Below are 22138 nucleotides of genomic sequence, written 5' to 3'. Positions count from 1 at the left end.
TTAATTTCTAGGTTACATTTAATTACAAACGTAGGTTGTCATAATAACGTTAAACCCCGCCCTCAAACATTTGCGATAACTCTCTTGATGCCTGTGTTGAAATAGAACGTTATCCCTTATTAACGTCTTGACACGGTATTAACGTTAGCCTTTGCGATATCTCTCTATTATTAACCACCAAAACCAATAATCTTATATTAACTACGAATAATTAATTATTTTCGAAATTTTCACATTCACTCCAATGCAAAAGTAGCATCTATCTCTACGCCACCGCCGCCCTAGCGAGAAACCAAGCAAACAGGCAAAATCGTGTACAAAAATTTCAAGGTCGTCCTATCTCGATTCCTCTCCTCTGTGTAGGTCTCCATACTGTGAATCTTCTGTGAATCCGTAATCATAGAAAAAAGTGTTGTCTGATTTGGTAGAATGCGATCTTACCCTTCAAAAAATATGTCACGTATTTCAGCACCTGGGAAATTGGAAGGATACTACAAATCTGGCCTCCACATAAGTGGTCTGTAGCTTCGACATGATAGGTGTGAAATTTTAAACGTTCTTGCTGTTGATTGGATAGGAAGGGTAGCGTTATCTAGCCTCCACGCTAGGTACACCATAGCCTCCATACGGTACTTCCAATATTTAATATTATTTTATTAAAGTGGATAATGAAGGCCCCGTCTCACCATCAAATAATTGACAATTGACAGTTATTTGATCAAACTTGACAGTTAGTGACACAAACTATACATACTGTCACTTTGTGTCACTAACTGTCAAGTTTGATCAAATAACTGTCAATTATTTGATGGTGAGACGGGGCCTTAAAGGTAAAACACAAACAACTTTTGTTTCTTAATTATTTATTTATATGAAATAGAGTAGCATATTTTATTCGACATAAAGCAGATGTACTAGATTGTTTCAAAGTATATAATAGAAAAATTAAGGCAAAGTGTGGCTATTCTGTTGAAAAACTGCATACAGATAATGGTACTGAGTATACAAATAATGCTTTCAAAGAGTATTTAGAACAAGAAGGTATTCGCGGTGTGCAAGTACTTGGAAAGGGAAACAAGAAACGAACGTGCGCGAGTCGCGGAGAAATATTGCAACTATCTTAAATAATTCATATTGTCAATTGAAATTGTCAAATTGACGTATATTTCATACCTTCTGTCATTGACGCAGAAAAATTATATATTGCTGCACAATATTGATATGATATGCAATTAGTATATAAAGGTAAATTTAATTAATTGTATTTTGCTTGCAGTACTGCATTTTAATAACTGATTTTATTTACTACATACAATTGTTTACGTTTGCTAAACATAACCTGCATCTTATTTTTTCTTCTTATTATTTTTTTGGACTATGGTCTTGACAATTATCCAGCAACCAGGACTAATATAATTGGCCAATATAATTAAAAGTGCGAATAAAAGTACAGAGCGTAGAAATAGAGGTCGCTTTGCCGAACTTGCACGGTCCCAATAGAGTCAGAAACCACAGCACCATACACTCCAGAGCAAAATGGCAGATCTGAGCGAGATAACAGATTGATTGTAGAAATGGTTCGATGTATGTTATACCAATCTGGAGTAGATAAGAGGCTATGGGCAGAGGCAGTTAATACTGCCATCTACATTTGCAACAGAATTACAAGCAAACAGACACCAGGTTCTACAGCTTGTGGACAGGGCAGAAACCTGTATTTGACCACATGAAAGTGTTTGGGTGTGATGCATATGTACATATTCCTGACCAGAAAAGAACCCACATAACAATGATGTTCGCATCATGTTCTAAGCATATACTACCAACATTCGTCGGAGTATATTCTTTTTAGTATATGTGTAGTACAAGCATAGCATCTACCTTAAAAAACATTCTAAATTTCATGTTTTTTGCATATACTTCAAAGTATATTCTGGTACCGAATATACTAAGTATATTCGTGTACGTAGGATCTCGGAATATTCGTAAAAGTTTATTCTTAGAATATACCTTTATCGAATATTCTTAGCACATACTTATAAGTACATTCTTAACACATACTTATAAGTAGATACTTTTAAAATATCTTAAAAATAATTTGTATGTATAGGAAGTATAATATTAGCCTTATAGATTATCAACTTCGTTATTTTTTAGAATACATAATTAATAAAATTTATGTATGTAGGTAGTATTGGACGAATTTCATTTCAAAATTGTTGTAGGGTAAAAAAGTTTAAACATTAATTGTATTAATGTTTACATAGATACTATTAAAAATTCGTTTTCATAATTGAAATGACTTTATTTACCATTTCGAGTTTATCATGAATCATTAGTATTTTTACATCCTTGGAATTTGAATTTAGGTACATTCAATTCAATATGCCATTTCGCAGAACCAAAACGTGCCAAACTGCACAACCAAAGCAGCCAAAGGCTTTGGCGTTGCCAACCGTCGAGTAAGCTTTTTCCGTCAACTTACCTTAAAAATTCTAACTTTTATAAAAAAAAAACTTCCCTCCTGTTTACAAAATCTGAGAAGATATGTTGAATTATTTTCAAATATTTTGATTTTTTCTTAATATTTTACAATTTGGACTGGAACAATAATTCCCTTTTGAGTTAATTTTTTCCCTTTATCACCTTTTCTGTTGAAAATTCCCGCAAAAAGGGAAATTTCTATCCGTTTGGCAACACTGACCACCGATTTTGTTATTCCACAACATTCATAACCCCCCCCATCATATTCTGACCATTTCTATTCTTACCTGAATGGATCAGGGATAGGAAAAAACCGTAAAATGAAAACAGGCATTATTTCATTATTTGTATCATCTATGGATCTATGCAGGCAGTGTTAAGGATGAAAGCGAATGATGTAGTACTAGGACTAAAGAACATACATAATCTGTTTATTTTTTTTGCGGTGCTTCGAAATACATATAATCTATTTTGATAACTCAATATTACTTAAATAGGTAAGTATTATATAAATTTTAGTTACTTATTATGCATAGTTTAGTTTAGCTAAATATTATATAATGATTTATATAAATAACTAAAATTTATAAATATGTACTTACTTTTTAAGTAATATTGTAGAATGTAGGTACTAACTACATTCTCCATTGCAATTAAAATATGTAAATAGATATTTGGTAGAACCAGTAGAACCTAAGATGAGATTAGGTGATGCTGAAAACATACTTCTAAGCAATATAGCAGTTGATAGCACTTTCTTAGAATATGTATTCTTAAAAATATAATATTCTTCCCATACAAAGATGTGCGGTAGTACGTTCTTAGTATATAAATAGAAGGTTTATAGCACTTCCTTGGAATATTCTAAAAAGTACCTTCTTGGTATAAACTAAAAAGATGTGCGGTAGTATGTTCTAAGTATACACATAGAAGGTTTATAGCACGTCCTTGGAATGTTCTAAAAAGAACATTCTTGGTATATACTGAAAAGAAGTGCGGTAGTACATTCTAAGTATATACATAGAACGTTTAAGTACTGTAATGTAGTATATACTCAGTATCTGCTCTGCACATTCGCAATGGTAATTACGCACATTCTCAGTATATACTTTTTCTGAAAAGTATGTTCTATGAATCTACTAAGAACATGAAATTGTTATGTGGGAAGGAAACTAGATGCAAAGAGTGAGAAGGTTATATTTGTTGGATATGACAAAAACTCCACAAATTATAGATTATTCAACCTAACAACACAGAAAATAGTGATATCTAGAAATGTGTTTTTCAATGAGAAAATGTACAGTGCAAAGAAAGACAATGTGATCAAAATAGCAGCAGAAGATGATGTTACAATTTTTGAAATACATGAAAATGAACTTGAAGAGAGACAAGAAGAACAAATAAACGTTAATAATGAAATAGAAGTTTTACAAGATGTTGACAATATACCCAACTTAGGACCACAACGAAATAGACGTTTACCAGCCAGATTAAATTATTTTGAGGTAAATTTTACTGAAATTGATATACCACAAAGGTATCAAGAAGCAGTGTCAAGTAGTGACAAAGAAAAATGGAAAACTGCCATAAATGAAGAGTTTGATGCACTAGTGAAAAATGAAACATGGACTATGGTTAAGAAGCCAGACATGCAGTTCGATATAAAAACTGCATTTTTATATGGACATCTTGACGAAGACATTTTTATGTCACCACCTCAGGAGCTAAAGTGTGAACCCGGACTAGTGTGCAAGTTAGATAAGTCGTTGTACGGTTTAAAACAATCACCACGGTGTTGGAATCGAAAATTCCACTCGTTTTTGGCTAACTACTGTTTTCAAAAATCATCAGCTAATCAGTGTGTTTATACTGGACATGTAGACAATATTAAAATGATCTTAATCATTTACGTTGATGATGGTTTGTTATTTTCTGAGACAAATTTAGCAATAGAGACAGTTTTGTGTGCGATAAAAGAATGTTTTGAAGTGACAGTGACGGTTGGCAACTATTTTGTCGGACTAGAAATTACAAGAAACTTAGAGGCTGGTACAATGTTAAGTCAAGCAAGGTATACAAAACAAATAGATAGATTTGGTCAACACAATGCAAATCTGTAAGTATACCAGAAGATGTAAGTGCTGACTTAACAGACATAGTGTCAAGACCTGACATTGCACATGCGGTGGGAGTAATCAGCCGCTATAATTATGGCATAAATTATTGTTACTACAAATACAATGAAGTTAACATGCATGGATACAGTGACGCAGATTATGCAGGTGATATAGAAACTCATCGTTCCACCACTGACTATGTTTTGGACACTGGACAAGTAAGAGATAGACAATCGGAGTGCAATAAAGTAGACATTTGTTATATTTTTTTACTTAAAAGGTTTGTTTATGGGTTGAACAACGTAACAAAAAGGTGGGAGTATTGGAATATGTTTTTGTAATGTTCATATAACCACCCTTTAGGTTGTTATTTAAAATGTATATAAAAAATGAAGTAGGTCGTTGTTGATAAAAAAGAAAGAGGTAGTTGAATAAATAAAAAGCAGTTTTCATGAAAAGTCAAATCTCTAGTTCTTTCTTAAATTAAATATATAAAATCTAATCATTTTATTTTTGGGAGCTCCATCATATGCGATTGTACCGCTTGCTGCCATGTTGCCGAAGAACCTTTCAAATGAGCCAGCACACGACTACCCGTCTCTCTCTCCTGTCGTTTCCCCATTACTGAGGATCGTGATTTCTTCCAATATTCCTAACAATGTTTCTCCATTGGTCTCTATCTTCAGCTGCTCTAAGAGCTGCGCAGAATGAGTTTCCAGCTGAATGCTTTATTTGGTCAGACCATCTAGTTGGTGATCGTCCTCTTGATCTTCTCCCCGGAACGTTTCCAGAAACAATTAATCTCTCCAAACTGTCGTCACCTCTGCGAACTACGTGACCAAAGAATTGCAGAATTCGTTGCAGACATATTGTGGACAGCCTTTTTTTAATATTGAGTTGGTTTAGAATGGAAACGTTTGTCCTATGAGCTGTCCAAGGTATGCGCAGCATTCTTCTCCAGCACCACATCTCAAAGGCATCAATTTTTTGGCGCTCGCATGCGCGAAGAGTCCAAGTCTCTGCTCCGTATAGAAATATTGAGAATACAAGGGCATACCCGTATTCTTATTTAAAAAAAATCATCGATTACGTCATCACGCCCAGATAGATGACGTTACCTGTATACTATATCTGCCACAATATCATAACTTAAAAATAAAAACCGACCTGTTTTGGGATTTTTTCTTAAAGTCACAGGTTTACGAAATAACGAATTTATTCCTTTCATTTTCACCATACTGTATAGCAACGGTAGAAAATAGTGTCGCGCACGCTTGATTGGCAATTAAAAAACAAAGGGGTTTTTGATATTGTATTGCAAAAAACTCTTCGGGATTTCATCAATCGATGTTTAAAGAATATCTACCTACCTTGGCAACATTCAAATTTTCAGTTTTTCACATAGTTTTTGAGGGTTAAAAATGGCCGATTTCGCAATTTTTCAATTTTTAATCGCTTATATGTCAAAAACTATCAACTTTAGAGAAAAGTCACTAAAGATCTTTTCTGTTTGGAATGATCCAAAAAACCTTAAAAAATTTTGTTCCATGCAAAAAAAATAATTCTAGGAAAAAAAACAAAAAAAAAACGTTTAAAAAATTTTTGACCAACTTTTGGTCCTGGCAACATGCAAATTTGTTAAAAGGGGTGCTTTATGAGTAAGATTGTGCAAATAATCCGAATTAGAATATTTTTCCCAGCGGATGGGCAGTGGCTTTCTGGACTATTAAAATCAGCTGTACATACAAATTTCATACAATTTTCGATACAAGAACTTGCATAGTGTCATACAGGACATGATACTAGAGAGCGATCCAAAATTATTGGGATCAAAGCTATCCATCAAAGCTATCCGTGCAAAATATTACGTATGTCTTGTTTTAATCTGAAAAACCGCCGGAGTGTGACGTCACGGCCAACTGCGGCTATATTCAGTGTTGTTATGATCACTTTTCCAAACAAAGAATAAAGATTGAAAACACGTTGAAAAGATACCCAATCTCAAGACCTTTTAATTCGTATAAAGTTAAAATTTTGCTTCCTCTGCTACTTTTTATGTTCAATATTAGTGTTTTTTATGTTGACATACGTACACTGACAAGTATCTGTCAATGTTGACGTAAACTGGAAAGTATATCTGAATTAATAATAGACATGCACTGTGTAGCTATCTCTGTCGTTCAGAGCCACCTATGGTGACAATAATTTTGGATCACGCGTTATAAATTGGCTGTGAATTTCGACGGTAGCGCTATCTCGCGGTTTGAAACTTATACTTTTCTGATAAAATTTATGTATGTGAAATATACAAAACGAGAAAAATAGATACTTATCTAGAAAGACACAAATTATGAACTGAAATATTATTGTAACCTGATTACTAAACGAATACACAGAATTAATAGTAAAATTAATTATGTTTTTTTATTTTATTCATTATAATTTTAATATTTAATATATAAGTTCGTGCGACTGGATGACTGCTTACGCAAGAGACCATTGAGAAAAAGAATAAGTTTATATGAATTATTTAACATTTTAAAGGTTACCTCTGTTTATTTTTGTGTGCTTACTGCTTTGCTTATTAAAATTTGTAATTTGTATGAATTTTAATTTGTTTGAATTCTATCAAAATGGATATTAAACATTATACTGGATTCAAGTCTTATTTCCCATGATATCCAATTTCAATCAGCAACACCAAAAAAGGAAAGGATTTAGTTGATACAGGACATGTACGCAATGTTTCCGAATATAATAACTGCATCCAGTACTGTTATATTCAATATTTTTACATGAATCAATACAAGAGCTGCAATATCTTGTTTTCTTTTTTGAAAAATCCATATTACCCGCCATTTCAGTTTGTGAAGTTTATCAAATGCACAAAACAAAACTGCCAACTGCCACTAACACAGCGTTGCCACATTTTATTTAGAAAATCTACTGTAAGTTTAGCTTACTAAAATCTACTTATCAAAAACTAAAATAATATAAAATACATAATTCAAAGTTTCTCTTCGAATTTTGTGATTTAACCACAGATTATTTAACGTAGATAAAATTTGTTCAGTCCATTCTTGTATCGACATATCGAAGTAATTTAGTACAGCAAAAAAAACACCCTGTTCGGGACTGTGACAAGCCCAGTCCAGGAAAACTAATACACAGGTACGCAAATGATGATAAATATATTTTTCAAAATATGTTTCCATCCGGGATAAATACAGAGTTTAGTAATAATTCAATAACCAACCCACAAATGTATCAACAAGTCAACACACAAGGGCAACTAGCCATGAATGTACAAACCACGCCATATCTAATATCGATGTCGCAACCAGCACCAACTAAACCAATGCCACCTAACTTGTACCCTCCACTACCACAGACACAAATTCCATTAGTGCCGATCACATATCATAGTTCTGCTTCAAATTATCAATTACAACGATTGCCATCCACCAGTGAAGAAGAGGAAGAAAACAACGAACCAGCTAGCAGCAACGATTGGCAAGAAATTAGAAGCTCAAAAAGAAGAAAAATCAGAAAAACAACAGACAATGCAAACAGTACAAATATTATTGTAACAGAAAATAGATTTGAAGCGCTAGAAAATGAAGTAATCCCTCCCAAGGAGAACAACACAGCAAACCCTCCACCAATTTTCATACACGGTGTACAAGACTATCAAAAAATGGTACAAAAAATTAAGGATGTAGCAGAAAGGGAAGAATATCATACAAAAAGTTTAACTAACAATGTCGTAAAATTAAGTTGTGGCACGCCAGATACATATAGAAAAATGGTTAGATATTTTAATGAACATAACATTTATCACCATACATATCAGTTAAAACAGGATCGAGCCTATAGAGTTGTAATAAAATACCTTCACCACTCTACTAACACCGAGGATATAAAAAACGAACTCCTAAAACTGGGTCATAAAGTTCGAAATATAATAAATGCACAACACAGAATTACTAAAGAGCCACTTAATTTGTTCTTCGTGGATCTCGAACCGGCAGCAAATAACAAAGATATTAATAACTTAAGGGGGCTACAGAATAGAGTTATTGAAATTGAACCTCCCCGAACAACCAAAAATCGCATAATACAATGCATGAGATGCCAATCGTACGGTCACTCCAAGTCATATTGCAATAAACCATTTGTATGCGTCAAATGCGGAGGAGCCCACAATACCACAACTTGTAAGAAGACTAGAGAAACTCCAGCAAAATGTGCATTATGTGGTGGGGATCACCCCGCAAATTATAAAGGATGTGAACATTACCAAAAAATTTATAATATTAATAACAGGTATCATAACAGAGGAAACGTATTAAATCCAGCAATAAATCAAATACATACACAACCCAGGATTCAGAATCAGTATGAAAGTTACGCTCAAGCTGCAGCAAATAATCAGAACAATAACGAAGATACAGCGAGTATACTTACCAAATTTCTAGAAGAGTTTAAAAATTTATTTAACCAGCTAATGCAACAAAACAGTATGGTGCTCAACATGATTTCCATGCTAGTAAATAAAGTAAACTAACAATGTCTAAGTTCATAAGAATTGCCCAATGGAATGCCAATGGTCTTCCTAATCATAAAGAAGATATAAAACTATTTCTGGAACAAAATTTCATTGACATACTACTAGTAAGTGAAACCCATTTTACAGACAGAACCTACTTCAAGATACCTAAGTATAAATTATATTACACAAATCACCCAGATGGTACAGCCCACGGAGGTTCAGCCATATTGATAAGAGAAACTATAAAACATTATGAAATGCTAAAATACGAAACAAATCACATTCAAGCAACATCGATAAAAATACAAACTCTTCCATATGATATAACTGTCACAGCAATTTATTGTCCGCCCAGGCATAGACTTACAAAAGAAGATCTTCTACCCTTTTTCGAAACTCTAGGGCCAAAATTTATAGCAGGTGGAGATTACAACTGTAAACATACGCTATGGGGTTCACGCCTAACAACTACCAAAGGCAGAGAGCTAGCAAAAGTTATCCAGGATAAAAGCTACTCATTCCTATCGACGGGATCACCGACATATTGGCCAACCGATCCAAATAAAACACCAGACCTATTGGATTTCTTTATTACAAACGGAATATCTCAATCATATACAGATGTAGTACCAAGTTTTGATTTATCATCAGATCATAGTCCCATAATTGCCACAATTAGCACAACGGTGATAATCAAAAAACCAACTCCTCGACTGTATAACTTCAAAACAAACTGGGACACATACCGGCTAATCATAGAACAGGAAGTAAATCTACTAGTGAGATTGCAAACTCCCGAACAAATAGAAACAGAAACTAATAATCTAATCAACTTACTTCAAAATGCTGCCAAACAGTCTACCCCTCAACCTGGACAAAAAAAATTTTCAAGCAACATTCCTCTTGAAATAAAAAGACTAGTAGCAGAAAAACGAAAAGCTAGATCAATTTGGCAAAGAACTCACAGACCAGACGACAGGACAATTTATAATAACAAAATAAGAAACTTAAAAACAGCTCTAGAACAGATGAGAAACAACTCATTTGAAAACTATGTATCAAACCTTTCGCGTCAAGATAACTCTATCTGGAAACCAATCAAAAACAAAAATAAACCAATAAATACTTCACCTCCAATTCGGAAAAACTCATTACCACCAGGACCATGGGCAAAAAGCAACAAAGAAAAAGCTGATTTATTTGCTGAACATCTAACTGAAGTCTTCAAGCCACACGACAATGACCAAGTACAAGAAGTAGAGCAGGAACTAGCCTTACCAATTAATCAACGAGAGCGACTAACTTTAATTACACCGAAGGAGATCAAAGATGAAATTAATCATTTGAATGAAAAGAAGGCACCAGGTACTGATCTCATAACAGCAACAATGCTAAAACAACTTCCTAAAAAAGGTATAATGAAGTTATTGTACATATTAAATGCAATCTTAAGACTTAATTATTGGCCTATATCACTAAAAATTGCCCAAGTAATTATGATACCGAAACCTGGTAAAGCTTTAACGGATGTTTCATCATACCGCCCAATAAGTCTGCTGCCAATAATGTCAAATCTTCTTGAAAAGCTGTTACTTAAAAGAATTATGAGCGACCTAGAATTCCAAAACTGGATCCCAGAACACCAATTTGGATTCCGGCAAGGTCATTCTACAGTGCAACAATGCCATCTCATATCAAATGTAATTAATAGAGCTTTGGACAATAAACAGTATTGCACAGCAGCCTTTCTGGACATCAGCCAAGCATTTGATAAGGTATGGCACCCAGGATTACTTTATAAAATCAAAAAATCCCTACCCAACAAATACTTTGACTTATTAAAATCATATCTAAATCACAGAGAATTTGAAACTAAAGTGGAGGATGAACTATCAAACCGTAACAAAATTCAATCAGGAGTCCCACAAGGTAGTATATTGGGTCCACTTCTTTATGTACTGTACACATCCGATTTACCAACCTCTCCACAAACCAACATTTAGAACTTTCGCTGATGACTCAGCAATATTTGCAACTGAAGAGGATCCAAGAGCTGCAGTATTAAAACTTCAAGAACACCTAGACCAAATTGGACAGTGGTTAAAGAAATGGAAGATAAAAGCTAACGAAACTAAGTCAACACATATAACTTTCACACTAAGGAAAGACCAATGCCCAAATATTAGCCTTAATCAAGTCAACATACCACAACAGAATATCGTCAAATACCTGGGGCTTCATCTTGATTCTAAATTAAACTGGAAACAACACATTTTAAAGAAGAAGAAACAAATTGAGTTGAGAGTGAAAGAAATTAATTGGCTTATAGGTAGAAAATCTCGACTCTCAATTGAGAACAAACTGCTGATTTATAAAACAGTCATCAAACCTATATGGACGTACGGTATAGAACTATGGAGTTGTGCCAGCAAATCAAACACAAACATTATCCAAAGAACTCAATCAAAAATTCTACGCACCATCGCAAATGCCCCGTGGTACATTTCCAACCAAACCCTTCATACAGACCTAAACATCCCGTTAGTCAGCACAGTAATTCAAGAAAGAGCCAACAGACATCACGAGAAATTGGAAGACCACCCCAACCAATTAATATTACCATTACTGCAGCCACTAAACAACAGAAGATTGCGAAGATTATGGCCCATAGATCTTCGCTGAAACTGAGGTGAAACCGCTGGGTGATGTACCTCATAACGCCATTTTAGTGTACAATAATACATTGATATATGTTATTGTACTTGTTATCAAATTAGCTTATAGAATATGTAATTCTGATTGTTAATAAATGCTTACAAAAAAAAAAAAATATACTATAAAACTTTATTAATATATTTGTATATAATTTAGGACTTTTTATAATAAAAATAACAGCTGACTAACTAGAAATTTTTTTTATTTAGCTAATGCCTCGACAACTAATGGGCATTGGCATGGTGATGGTACAGTGGATTTTACCATAGGTAGCTAGTGTTATGTGTATTGTGTGTATTGAGTAAGTGTCTTGTTACTTTGCAAAGTCGATGTCATTGTCTTTGCAGAGACGCTAATTATATCCGAACGTCTGCGGTCCCTCCGGAGGGTACCGATCACACAAGGATAGAAACTATTTTCATTTATTAATTTATAATAAACGAAAAATTCTCTACCCTGGTGAGATTCGAGTTCACGACCATTCGGACCTTTCGATCCAAAGGTAGGCGCTCTTACCACTGAGCCACAGAGGGAGTTTAACTAGAAATTAATACGACTGTTTGTAAACAAAAACCAAACTTTTTTATATTTTAACCGGGGAACAAAATGACCAACTATAATTAATTTTTATCAGTTTCATATTTAATATTTGTATATAATATTTTGTCATCCACTGATTTTAACATCTGCATGTCTGGATCACATTCTTCAAACAATTATTTCGCATTTTACATTAGAAACACGCAAACACATTTGTTGTTTTGCAAATATTTTAGTTTTCCATCGTTAGCTTCTAACAGGCTCACCGAATACCAGAACTCTTCAATAACACCTGAAATAGGTACTGATTGCACTGCTACTTGAAATCTGCAAGTTTGTTACACCAGAATCCAGTTTCATTTCTGTTTAATATTCATCATCTACGTCCTGGGGCTAGATTCCGTGCACTGTAGATATCTACACTTCGCTTTCTATCGATGTCAATTGTCGTGAAAATATTTGAATTTTTAGCTTTAATTGAATTTTTTTCTAGTTTTGCTAGTTGATGCTGAAGTGACACTTAGTAAAACAAGAAAATATTTGAATTAAAACTAAAAATTCAAATATTATGACATTGATAGAAAGCGGTCGGCGGTGTTAGCGATTGTGCACAGAATCCCACCCCTGAATCTTATTTTCGGTAATGACATTTAGAAATTGTAACAAAAGGTCTAAAAATTAATTTAGAAATGGGGTAAACACTATTAAAAAGCAAATTTTATTTTAGTCATAAGAAACTGTTGAAATATACCAGAAATCTTCTAAAAAATATTGCCTACTAGAATTTTTCTAACAATTTTCAAAAATCTACCAAAAAAGTAGAAATCTACTAAATGTGGCAACGCTGCACTACCAGCGCTGGTGAAAACCGTCAAATCCCCTCTCCTCTACCCATGGCGCGCCATTTAAATTTATCAGATAAATGCACAAAACTGCCACTAACAGCGCTGGCGAAAGCTGTCAAATCCCCTCTACCCATCGGCTCATGGCCAATAAGATAATATATTGCACATCCGGAAGTTGTGACGTAACTGGAGACCGGCAAGTTCGTAATGCTTCATAATCATTCGTAATATTCGATTACTTTGAATTGTTCGCGGTTGTATTTCATATTTTATCGTTGACAGTTATTTTGACTGGAATCTCGACACTAAATTCTTTTCGAATACATTGAAGTTTAATGTTATTTTGCTAATTGAATAATTTCATCACATAATGCATACAAATCCCATTTAACTTTAACAAGAATTCAAATTCAACTTCCGGTCTCCGCAGTTACGTATTCAATGCGCGAACTCGAACGTATTTGAGCTACGGGAAAATATTATCTCTTTATTTATAATATCATGATACAGGGCACAAATGTTAAATGTACATACATACAAGAAAATGTGTACAAGAAACGATATTAGAAATGATACAAAAAAATGCATAGTGTCATACAGCCTTAAGGGCACGCGAGCTTTCTCCAACACGACTCTACCCTTATCGGCAGAGTCTACGAGAAGTGTACGGTAAATTGAAGCTGTAATTACAAAAAAAAAAAAAAGAAATAATGTATGTATGTACATAAATGTCTTTGTACTCACAATACGCTCAAAAAATTACGGGATCTGGATTTCAATGCATATATTTTTTTATAATTCTCATATCACAGTTACGCGTGAAGTTAGTCGTATTCATAGAAAAAAGTGTTGTCTGATTTGGTAGAATGCGATCTTACCCTTCAAAAAATATGTCACGTATTTCAGCACCTGGGAAATTGGAAGGATACTACAAATTTGGCCTCCACATAAGTGGTCTGTAGCTTCGACATGATAGGTGTGAAATTTTAAACGTTCTTGCTGTTGATTGGATAGGAAGGGTAGCGTTATCTAGCCTCCACGCTAGGTACACCATAGCCTCCATACGGTACTTCCAATATTTAATATTATTTTATTAAAGTGGCCAATAAAGGTAAAACACAAACAACTTTTGTTTCTTAATTATTTATTTATACAATAATGTGACATTTTACATAGAAATATTAGTATTTAATTTCGATTAAATATATGTTTACTTGTTGAATTCATCGGCTGCACACAACAGCTGATCGGCCATTAGACCCAACAACAAAACGCGAAATAAAATGTGTATTTTAAAACTGTTGGATAAACAGTACCTACAATCAGAAAAACTTACCTTTAAAAAGGTACTCGATTATGAAATAACAAAAATATCAAAAAACACGACTGAATATCAGCTTTTTATGGTGACACAAACACAAACTAAACACAAACACCAAACACATCACATCATAACCGACCATATAAAATAAGTGAACGACAACGAACGAACGAACACGAACACAGATTACAGACATGCCCCGCTAACTCTAATAAAAAACATGTAATCGTATTTATTTTCCTTCCGTTTAGTCAGAGGCGCTGATGTCGGCATTGTGATTGGTGGAACATGACTTTTGACAAATCGTGCACTATCTATGTTCGTGTTCGTTCGTTCGTTGTCGTTCACTTATTTTATATGGTCGGTTATGATGTGATGTGTTTGGTGTTTGTGTTTAGTTTGTGTTTGTGTCACCATAAAAAGCTGATATTCAGTCGTGTTTTTTGATATTTTTGTTATTTCATAATCGAGTACCTTTTTAAAGGTAAGTTTTTCTGATTGTAGGTACTGTTTATCCAACAGTTTTAAAATACACATTTTATTTCGCGTTTTGTTGTTGGGTCTAATGGCCGATCAGCTGTTGTGTGCAGCCGATAAATTCAACAAGTAAACATATATTTAATCGAAATTAAATACTAATATTTCTATGTAAAATGTCACATTATTGTATAAATAAATAATTAAGAAACAAAAGTTGTTTGTGTTTTACCTTTATTGGCCACTTTAATAAAATAATATTAAATATTGGAAGTACCGTATGGAGGCTATGGTGTACCTAGCGTGGAGGCTAGATAACGCTACCCTTCCTATCCAATCAACAGCAAGAACGTTTAAAATTTCACACCTATCATGTCGAAGCTACAGACCACTTATGTGGAGGCCAAATTTGTAGTATCCTTCCAATTTCCCAGGTGCTGAAATACGTGACATATTTTTTGAAGGGTAAGATCGCATTCTACCAAATCAGACAACACTTTTTTCTATGAATACGACTAACTTCACGCGTAACTGTGATATGAGAATTATAAAAAAATATATGCATTGAAATCCAGATCCCGTAATTTTTTGAGCGTATTGTGAGTACAAAGACATTTATGTACATACATACATTATTTCTTTTTTTTTTTTTTGTAATTACAGCTTCAATTTACCGTACACTTCTCGTAGACTCTGCCGATAAGGGTAGAGTCGTGTTGGAGAAAGCTCGCGTGCCCTTAAGGCTGTATGACACTATGCATTTTTTTGTATCATTTCTAATATCGTTTCTTGTACACATTTTCTTGTATGTACATTTAACATTTGTGCCCTGTATCATGATATTATAAATAAAGAGATAATATTTTCCCGTAGCTCAAATACGTTCGAGTTCGCGCATTGAATACGTAACTGCGGAGACCGGAAGTTAAATTTGAATTCTTGTTAAAGTTAAATGGGATTTGTATGCATTATGTGATGAAATTATTCAATTAGCAAAATAACATTAAACTTCAATGTATTCGAAAAGAATTTAGTGTCGAGATTCCAGTCAAAATAAATGTCAAAGATAAAATATGAAATACAACCGCGAACAATTCAAAGTAATCGAATATTACGAATGATTATGAACCATTACGAACTTGCCGGTCTCCAGTTACGTCACAACTTCCGGATGTGCAATATATTATCTTATTTATAACGCGTGATCCAAAATTATTGTCACCATAGGTGGCTCTGAACGACAGAGATAGCTACACAGTGCATGTCTATTATTAATTCAGATATACTTTCCAGTTTACGTCAACATTGACAGATACTTGTCAGTGTACGTATGTCAACATAAAAAACACTATTATTGAACATAAAAAGTAGCAGAGGAAGCAACATTTTAACTTTATACGAATTAAAAGGTCTTGAGATTGGGTATCTTTTCAACGTGTTTTCAATCTTTATTCTTTGTTTGGAAAAGTGATCATAACAACACTGAATATAGCCGCAGTTGGCCGTGACGTCACACTCCGGCGGTTTTTCAGATTAAAACAAGACATACGTAATATTTTGCACGGATAGCTTTGATCCCAATAATTTTGGATCGCTCTTTAGTATCATGTCCTGTATGACACTATGCAAGTTCTTGTATCGAAAATTGTATGAAATTTGTATGTACAGCTGATTTTAATAGTCCAGAAAGCCACTGCGCATCCGCTAGGAAAAATATTCTAATTCGGATTTTTTGCACAATCTTACTCAAAAAGGACCCCTTTTAACAAATTTGCATGTTGCCAGGACCAAAAGTTGGTCAAAAATTTTTTAAACGTTTTTTTTTTGTTTTTTTTCCTAGAATTATTTTTTTTGCATGGAACAAAATTTTTTAAGGTTTTTTGGATCATTCCAAACAGAAAAGATCTTTAGTGACTTTTCTCTAAAGTTGATAGTTTTTGACATATAAGCGATTAAAAATTGAAAAATTGCGATATCGGCCATTTTTAACCCTCAAAAACTATGTGAAAAACTGAAAATTTGAATGTTGCCAAGGTAGGTAGATATTCTTTAAACATCGATTGATGAAATCCCGAAGAGTTTTTTGCAATACAATATCAAAAACCCCTTTGTTTTTTAATTGCCAATCAAGCGTGCGCGACACTATTTTCTACCGTTGCTATACAGTATGGTGAAAATGAAAGGAATAAATTCGTTATTTCGTAAACCTGTGACTTTAAGAAAAAATCCCAAAACAGGTCGGTTTTTATTTTTAAGTTATGATATTGTGGCAGATATAGTATACAGGTAACGTCATCTATCTGGGCGTGATGACGTAATCGATGATTTTTTTTAAATAAGAATACGGGTAGTCGTGTGCTGGCTCATTTGAAAGGTTCTTCGGCAACATGGCAGCAAGCGGTACAATCGCATATGATGGAGCTCCCAAAAATAAAATGATTAGATTTTATATATTTAATTTAAGAAAGAACTAGAGATTTGACTTTTCATGAAAACTGCTTTTTATTTATTCAACTACCTCTTTCTTTTTTATCAACAACGACCTACTTCATTTTTTATATACATTTTAAATAACAACCTAAAGGGTGGTTATATGAACATTACAAAAACATATTCCAATACTCCCACCTTTTTGTTACGTTGTTCAACCCATAAACAAACCTTTTAAGTAAAAAAATATAACAAATGTCTACTTTATTGCACTCCGATTGTCTATCTCTTACTTGTCCAGTGTCCAAAACATAGTCAGTGGTGGAACGATGAGTTTCTATATCACCTGCATAATCTGCGTCACTGTATCCATGCATGTTAACTTCATTGTATTTGTAGTAACAATAATTTATGCCATAATTATAGCGGCTGATTACTCCCACCGCATGTGCAATGTCAGGTCTTGACACTATGTCTGTTAAGTCAGCACTTACATCTTCTGGTATACTTACATATTTGCATTGTGTTGACCAAATCTATCTATTTGTTTTGTATACCTTGCTTGACTTAACATTGTACCAGCCTCTAAGTTTCTTGTAATTTCTAGTCCGACAAAATAGTTGCCAACCGTCACTGTCACTTCAAAACATTCTTTTATCGCACACAAAACTGTCTCTATTGCTAAATTTGTCTCAGAAAATAACAAACCATCATCAACGTAAATTATTAAGATCATTTTAATATTGTCTACATGTCCAGTATAAACACACTGATTAGCTGATGATTTTTGAAAACAGTAGTTAGCCAAAAACGAGTGGAATTTTCGATTCCAACACCGTGGTGATTGTTTTAAACCGTACAACGACTTATCTAACTTGCACACTAGTCCGGGTTCACACTTTAGCTCCTGAGGTGGTGACATAAAAATGTCTTCGTCAAGATGTCCATATAAAAATGCAGTTTTTATATCGAACTGCATGTCTGGCTTCTTAACCATAGTCCATGTTTCATTTTTCACTAGTGCATCAAACTCTTCATTTATGGCAGTTTTCCATTTTTCTTTGTCACTACTTGACACTGCTTCTTGATACCTTTGTGGTATATCAATTTCAGTAAAATTTACCTCAAAATAATTTAATCTGGCTGGTAAACGTCTATTTCGTTGTGGTCCTAAGTTGGGTATATTGTCAACATCTTGTAAAACTTCTATTTCATTATTAACGTTTATTTGTTCTTCTTGTCTCTCTTCAAGTTCATTTTCATGTATTTCAAAAATTGTAACATCATCTTCTGCTGCTATTTTGATCACATTGTCTTTCTTTGCACTGTACATTTTCTCATTGAAAAACACATTTCTAGATATCACTATTTTCTGTGTTGTTGGGTTGAATAATCTATAATTTGTGGAGTTTTTGTCATATCCAACAAATATAACCTTCTCACTCTTTGCATCTAGTTTCCTTCTTTTCTGGTCAGGAATATGTACATATGCATCACACCCAAACACTTTCATGTGGTCAAATACAGGTTTCTGCCCTGTCCACAAGCTGTAGAACCTGGTGTCTGTTTGCTTGTAATTCTGTTGCAAATGTAGATGGCAGTATTAACTGCCTCTGCCCATAGCCTCTTATCTACTCCAGATTGGTATAACATACATCGAACCATTTCTACAATCAATCTGTTATCTCGCTCAGATCTGCCATTTTGCTCTGGAGTGTATGGTGCTGTGGTTTCTGACTCTATACCTTCTTGTTCTAAATACTCTTTGAAAGCATTATTTGTATACTCAGTACCATTATCTGTATGCAGTTTTTCAACAGAATAGCCATACTTTGCCTTAATTTTTCTATTACAGTGGAACCCCGATAAGTCGGCCCCCGATAACCCGGAAGTCCGGCTAACCCGGACCGATTTTCATCAGATAAACATTTTGATTTTCAATATTTTGTATTTTTCAATTTAATTGTGGCTTATTTCCAATCAAAATAGTTAATTATCAGACAATCCTTTCAACAATAAAAGTGTATGTAATATAATATTTGAGAGATAATGTGTCTAGACTCTCTGTGTCGTGTACTTATGTGTGTAATTTGAACACGAGATTAAAAATTACTCATAGTACACGCCGCAGAAACAACAGCCAGCTGTCTGTAGTATCTATTCCTTTTTATTTCAAACTGTCAGCGTTGTTTAGGAAAGACTATTTAAAAAATTCTTTTATAAACAATGGTCTTTAGTATTGTGTGTCTTGTATTGTTTGGGTTTGGTGTTTTTTTTAGAATTGTAATGAGTAGGTAATATGTACTGTGCATATTTATAAAAATATTTCATGTTATTTCAATTCTAACGGAGTTTATCTGTAAGTATACCGTATTTTATTAATTTTTACCATATTCTCCGGCTATCTCGGATTTTCGATAACCCGGATCGGTCGTGGTCCCGATTAATCCGAGTTATCGAGGTTCCACTGTATATACTTTGAAACAATCTAGTACATCTGCTTTATGTCGAATAAAATATGCTACTCTATACCCGGTGTACTCATCTTTGAATGTTACAAAGTAACGTGCTCCTCGTACAGATTCAGTTTGCATAGGTCCACAGACATCACTGAATATTCTTTTTCCAGGAGGTAACTTAGTGTGTGGTCTCTCTTTAAAAGTCTTCTTATGTTGCTTTCCCATCAAACAACCTTCACACACAAAATCTTGTTTCTTTTCTGTAACACCTTTGATTAAGTTCATTTTTACCATTTCTTCTAAATATTTCTTATTAACATGTCCTAATCTTTCATGCCATATCTTTAAATCATCTACTGTAGTCACACATGCATTATATATTATTGTACGAAACATCATTTTATATGTGTTGTTTCTATCCTTTATAGCAACTGCTGCTAGGTTCTCATTTTCATATACTTTGGCTTCATTGTTAATCTTAATGACACTCATACCTTTGTTTGTCAAAACACCTTCTGAAAATAAATTCTTTCTCAACTGTGGGATATATAGCACATCATTTATAGTGGATTTAAACCATTGTCCATTGATCAACTTCTCTATTTTAATAGTTCCCTTACCTTGTACTGGTAGTGTTTGATTATTGCCAAGTGATACCTGTGATGTAAAAGTTCTGTCAATATTAAAAAAATATTCTTCCCTGTAACACATATGTGCTGATGCACCACTCTCCATAATCCAATCATCACTTGTATCCACTTTTTCTAGCTGTTTTTCTTCTATGTTGAATGCACTCTCATTATTAACATTATAATATGCGCTACTCGAAGAACCACCATGCTGATTTTCTGTAGAGTTGCCAGCTTGTGCACTGTCATTATTTTTGTAACCTTTTCTGTAGTTACTAAAGCCACCTCTGCCTCGATTATGACTTCTATATGACCTGCTACTAGGTACTGTTTTCTTGTTCGTTCTTTTTCTCTCTGCAAAATTTGACAATGTGCCCCCGCTTTCTACATCCAAAACATATTACACCCCTTTCTTGACCTTTCTGATCATATTTTCCTTTGAATGACATTGTTGCCAGTGCTTGTTCTGTCTCTTCATATGCAGTTAAGTTCATTTCTTCATCTAACAGTCTTGCGGTAAGGTTACCTATAGTTTGTTTAGTACTGTCTACGGACAACCATGCCTGTCTAACATTTCTGTACTTTTGGGGCAATGTACTCAGTATTTTTGTCATAATAGCAATATCACTCACATCATCACCTGCTTCTTTAATTTGCTTAGCAAGATTCTTCACTTTTGCTATGTGTTGAGCGATAGTATCTAGGCTACACATCTTATATTGATGAAACCGTTCATGCAACATCATTTTATTTGATTCTGATTTCTGCTCATAAATAGACTCAAGGGTCTCCATAATCTCTTTAGCAGTATTACAACTTTCAATCAAAGTAATCTGATTTAAACTCACTGCAGATGTTAAAGTGAACATAGCCTGGGCATCCTTTTTAAACCATGCCTGTAATTCGTCTCCTGCTACTTCTGGTTTGATTAACGAGCCATCAATAACTCCATATATACCGTTGGCCCTTAAGGCACATTTCAGTTGGAACTTCCACTGTTGAAAGTTAACGCCATCAAATTTACAAACTGTGGATATATCTATTTTGTCACCCATTATTTTTTTTGCCTCAAATTTCCAGCGACACACGCCACTCTAGTTCTTTCTTTCACTGGGTCTAGTTCTTTCTTTCAAACCCTTATACTTCGGACACACCGGCAAAGTCTTTAAATATACTTTCTTGCTTTTTCGGACACACCGATACTTTAAACTAAATATACGCAGTAGTTAAGTATGATCTGGGGCCACATAACCTATTAGATTTTATATATTTAATTTAAGAAAGAACTAGAGATTTGACTTTTCATGAAAACTGCTTTTTATTTATTCAACTACCTCTTTCTTTTTTATCAACAACGACCTACTTCATTTTTTATATACATTTTAAATAACAACCTAAAGGGTAGTTATATGAACATTACAAAAACATATTCCAATAAAAATGTGTAAAAAGTGTAAAAGAAATCTAGTGAATGGTATAAAGTGTAGTAATTGTGACAATACTTTCATGTAGGATGTGCGAAAAGTTCCAACTTTGTTACTTTTCTAAATGACGATGAAATTACATGTT

The sequence above is a fragment of the Diabrotica virgifera genome, chromosome 1 (assembly GCF_917563875.1).
Source record: "Diabrotica virgifera virgifera chromosome 1, PGI_DIABVI_V3a".
Classification (NCBI taxonomy): domain Eukaryota; kingdom Metazoa; phylum Arthropoda; class Insecta; order Coleoptera; family Chrysomelidae; genus Diabrotica; species Diabrotica virgifera.
Note: the sequence above shows the minus strand (reverse complement) of the source record.